The sequence below is a fragment of the Myotis davidii genome, unplaced genomic scaffold (genome assembly GCF_000327345.1).
Source record: "Myotis davidii unplaced genomic scaffold, ASM32734v1 scaffold324, whole genome shotgun sequence".
Classification (NCBI taxonomy): Eukaryota; Metazoa; Chordata; class Mammalia; order Chiroptera; family Vespertilionidae; genus Myotis; species Myotis davidii.
Window position 1 is genome coordinate 370,461 of NW_006295053.1, and position 4,594 is coordinate 375,054.

The 4,594-nt window shown below is 60.5% G+C and overlaps 1 protein-coding gene across 1 annotated transcript in view; it reads right to left on the reverse strand.

The window, feature by feature from the left end:
* Positions 1-835: 835 nt before the first annotated feature.
* The window catches only part of RCCD1 (RCC1 domain containing 1), a gene marked incomplete at its 5' end in the record, with an annotated part of 20,676 nt that continues 16,917 nt past the window's right edge, over positions 836-4,594 (reverse strand). The window contains one exon of the mRNA XM_015567734.1: positions 836-1,182. The remainder of the gene's footprint in view (positions 1,183-4,594) is intronic.

Sequence of the window (4,594 nt, forward strand, 5' to 3'; positions counted from 1 at the left end):
ACATCTGGATCAGGATCAGAGCACCCAGAGCACAAGGATTATTCACAGTCACTAATAATCAATTCCCAGTTAGCACGTTAGAGAGACAGCTCCTCAGCCCACACGTTTGATAAACACCAGTGCTGGCCGGCACTCTCACATGTCACCGTCAGAGTGAAAACATTTGTTTCTGGAAGCCACTTTACAGCAAAATTAATTCTTAAAATGTGTGCATTCTAATCCCCACAAACTTCACTGCTTGCAGTTTATTCTGTAGAAACACTTGCACAAGCAAGTGTGTGAAACCCAAGCACCGATAATGAAAGACGGAGCCGTGACAAGACACACACGTGCTCCTCACTAGTCTTCCTGTGCGTCACATGCAGCGACTGTGAGGACAAGGGCGGAGAGCAGGCCCCTGGCTGGGACTCAAGACCCAGAGAGAGGCAGTGAGCGCCCGGAAGTTCCTTTTTGCTCCTCAGGTCCCACGGGTGCTGGAGAGGCCAACACACTGAACACACCCAGAGGTGCGGCCAGAACTGCCCTCCGAGAACCGGGAGACCTGCTCTGCCCAGGCAGCTGCCAGGGAACCGCCCCCCAGCACAGGAAGCTGGGACCCTGGACCCCAGCCCCACCCAGCCGGACCCTGGACCCCAGCCCTGCCCGGCCATAATGAAGCCCCCCACCCCTTCCCCGTGAAATATCGCCCTGGCCAGTTTCTCAGTGGTTAGAGCATCGGCCCCTGCACCGAAGGGTCTTAATTCCCAGTCACGGGCACGAACCTCAGCAGGAGGCAGCCGATCAGTGTGTGTCTGACATCGAAGTTTCCCTCTGTCTCTCCCGACTCCATCTAAACAATAAGTTGTGGAATATCCGCTCAATGACATATTGCTCAGTAACAGAAAGGGATGAACTGACACGGGAACACCACGGGTAAATCTCAAAACCACTCGCCAGGGTCGCGAGGCCAGACAGAGCCCCTCCCGCGGGTTCTGGGCCCTCGGAGCCGACGGGGTGTCTCTGGCTGTGAGAAACAGTCGGACCTGAGTCACGAAGCTCACGGAGCAGGGAGAGCTGTCTGGGGGTGGGGCGGCCGCACGGGTGTCACTCACCTGCCCTTGATCTGCCGGTGCAGCAGCCGCCCGGAGACCTGCTTGTGCTCCGGGGTCTCGGCCACAGTCCTGGTCAGCAGCCTGGGGTGCCCTGCAAGGCGAGCAGCACGGGGTCCCTCAGACACAGCCGGTCCCCGGCCACAGGGACCTCGGGGCTGTGGATGGAGGCCTGACCCCAGGGCCCCACGTCACAGCTTCTCACCACTGTCAGAGGCTACAGAGCACGTAAGCCGATGGAAGTGTGAAATGTTCCCCCAATAAGCAGTGCTGAGCAATGAACTCACCGATTGCCACTAACACAGATGTGCACCTAGATGGTGGCTCTTGTGTTTACGATTAAAGTGACAATGCTGATGGGCCATGTGAATGCTGATAGTTAATAAAGATAAATCTAGCCACATCAATTTTCTCAGTACAAGCTACTCACGGGAAGACTGGTTTTAACAGTTAAAAATGACTAAAATGAGGAGTGGTACCCAGCTGGGCGTGGCTCAGTGGTTAAGCACTGACCTATGAACCAGGAGGTCAGGGCTCAATTCCCAGTCAGGGGCATGCAGAAGGCAGCCAATCGGTGATTCTCATCATTGATGTTTCTCTCCCTCCCTGAAATCAATAAAAATATATTTAAAAAAGAAAGAAAAGGAGTGGTGTCAGCAGGACTGTGGGTAAGGACGTCTAAAACCTCCATAAAGGAATGAGACCGCCGGCAAAAATGGCCAAAGTCAGCTTCTCCAGACTGGACACTAACCATGAGCAACAGTCCAGGGAGTGTTTATTCAAAACGGCCGCTCTCAGGACGGCGGGCTCTGTGGACCTTACCCAGCTTGTCCCCCGCCTGCCCCCAGCCCCCAGGAAGCCGTGAGATCAGGGGCCGCACCCCGTGGGAACCAGCGGCCTGTCAGCCCATTTGCCAGGCGCCGGGAGGCAGAGCCGGTGGTGGGCAGAGAGCAGATGGAAGGAGCCCAGAGCTCAGCGTTGCTGCTTGAGAAACAGAGAAAGAGGAAAATGAGACTCAGGGGGCGAGTCCTGGGGCTGGAGCTTGAGGGGCCTGTGGGGAGTGGAAGGAGGGAAGTGGAGGAGGCCCGAGGACTGTGAGGTTCAGGGGGGCCCAGCTGTGCTCCCTGCGAGGCCACACGAGGGCGCAATCGTTCCATTAACGACTGGCAGCTGGACTGCAGCCTTAGGGGAGCCCCCAAAGTGGGGAACCCCCAAACAAGGGGCCCCTGGCTATGGAATGGAGTTGGTGGAAGATGGAACTAGCCTCCTCTGTCCCACAGGCAGCTCCCCAGCAGCCCCCCTGCCTCCTGGGTGGGGACACCTGTGCTCAGCTGCCTCAACTTACTCTCACGAGAACGCAGCTGCTGCTCCTGCCAAGACAAGTCCCGGACGGTGCGGCCCGCTCCCGGTGTCAGGGATGCGTCTAATCCTGTCCCGCCAAAGGGAAACTGAGGCCCGGTCAGGGACAGCCAACACATGGGCAGAGCCAGGCTCCGGACCCGGGGGAGTGCTCCCCGCCTCCCTCCCTCCCTGCTCTCAGGGTGTGAGCTCTGCTGGGGGACCCCTTGCAGGCTGGGAGGAGCCCTCATGCTTGATGTGCACACAGACGCTCCCTGACAGACCCAGTCACCCAGACACACCCCTGGCTCATGCGGACCCTCACGTGCCCATGCAAGGGTGCAGGGAGGGATGCCAGTCCAGACGGTCCGCCCCCGTGGCCACTCACAGCCCGGCTCCAGCTCGCTGGCCCTCCCTCTCTGTCCCTGTATCTCCATTTTCAGCTCAAGAATCACACCAGGCACCCCTCCCGCACCGTCTGCCCCAGAGGCCGGAACATGCCTCACGCTGGGTGTATACTGACCCCCGAGACCAGCAGAACTCCAGGCTCAGGGCCAGTCCCTGACCCGGGAAGGCCCAGCTGGTCCTGAGCCCCTAGCCCTGCCCAGGACCCTCTGGGGACCAGGAGGCAGGGGCTGGAGGGGGAGGAGCCAGCCCTTCCTGGGAGAGGACACTGGCCAGTCTCCCCTTCTGCCGGTACAGGACGGCCCCTGAGCACCGCCTCCCACGGGGCGCTCGGAGGGGGGCATGTGTTATGTGGCCACAATCCCCAGAGGTGCACCAAGGACTGGCACCCCTTCCCACACTCTTCCCCCACCTGACTCCCCCTCCTTGCCATCCATCTCAGTGCGGGTCTTCGGGGTCAGCACACCAGGCCTGTAGGGGTGGTGCTGAGAGCCTGCGGGACATCCGGCACCCGAGTCACCTTTGTGCCTGTCCCAACCTGTCATCCCCCAGCACAGACAGCCACTGCCTCAGCACCACCTCCAGGGAGGCCTCGGCCCCGCAGCCGAGGCGAGGAGCAGCGATGAGGCGGTTCCACCCAGACCCAGACCCAGATCCAGACCTGTGGTCTCTCCCCTCAAGTCTTCATTATGGCATCTGATCTTCGACTTTTGACCTCCCAGCTCCGATCCTTGCCCCTGATCAGGAGATGAGGCGGTTCCACCCCAGACCCCAGACCCAGACCCGTGGTCTCTCCCCTCAAGTCTTCATTATGGCATAAGGGCATGTGTTATGTGGCCACAAGCCCCAGGGGTGCACCCAGGACTGGCACCCCTTCCCACACTCTTCCCCCACCTGACTCCCCCTCCTTGCCATCCATCTCAGTGCGGGTCTTCGGGGTCAGCACACCAGGCCTGTAGGGGTGGTGCTGAGAGCCTGCGGGACATCCGGCACCCGAGTCACCTTTGTGCCTGTCCCAACCTGTCATCCCCCAGCACAGACAGCGACTGCCTCAGCACCACCTCCAGGGAGGCCTCGGCCCCGCAGCCGAGGCGAGGAGCAGCGATGAGGCGGTTCCACCCAGACCCAGACCCAGATCCAGACCTGTGGTCTCTCCCCTCAAGTCTTCATTATGGCATCTGATCTTCGACTTTTGACCTCCCAGCTCCGATCCTTGCCCCTGATCACAGTGTTGGAGACCTGACCACCTCCAGACCTTCCTGGTCTCCTTTCTCCGACCTGACAGCCCAGCCCCTCCTGGGAGCCCTGGGGGACACCAGCTCTTCCCCTTGGGGTGGGGTTGCTAACAACTCCTGCTGGGGCCCCTTTGTGGACCCAAGTCCCAGGCTGCCGGGGGCGCACGGCAGGGTGGCCACTTTCCCAGGAGCCTCCGCCTCCCGCCTGGCCGTCACCACTTCCCACCCGGCGGCACCGCCAGCACTGCCCTCCCACCGCCGAGATCAGCTGCCACCCAACAGGGTCATATTCTCGGGGTTCCTGGGGAACCGGGCCTCCTGCCTGCCCCCCAAAGAGGAAGGAGGAGCGTGTGGGGCAGTGGCAGTGTCCACAGAACAGAAAACCATTGTGGACACCATGGAGCTAAAGTCATAGTTCAACTACTTCCCAGCGGTGTCAGCACCGCACACTTGTCATCAAGACCAAGAACCCAAAGGGACTCACCAACCAGGTGCCACCGGGCACAGTCGCCAGGCCCCGAGTGGGGG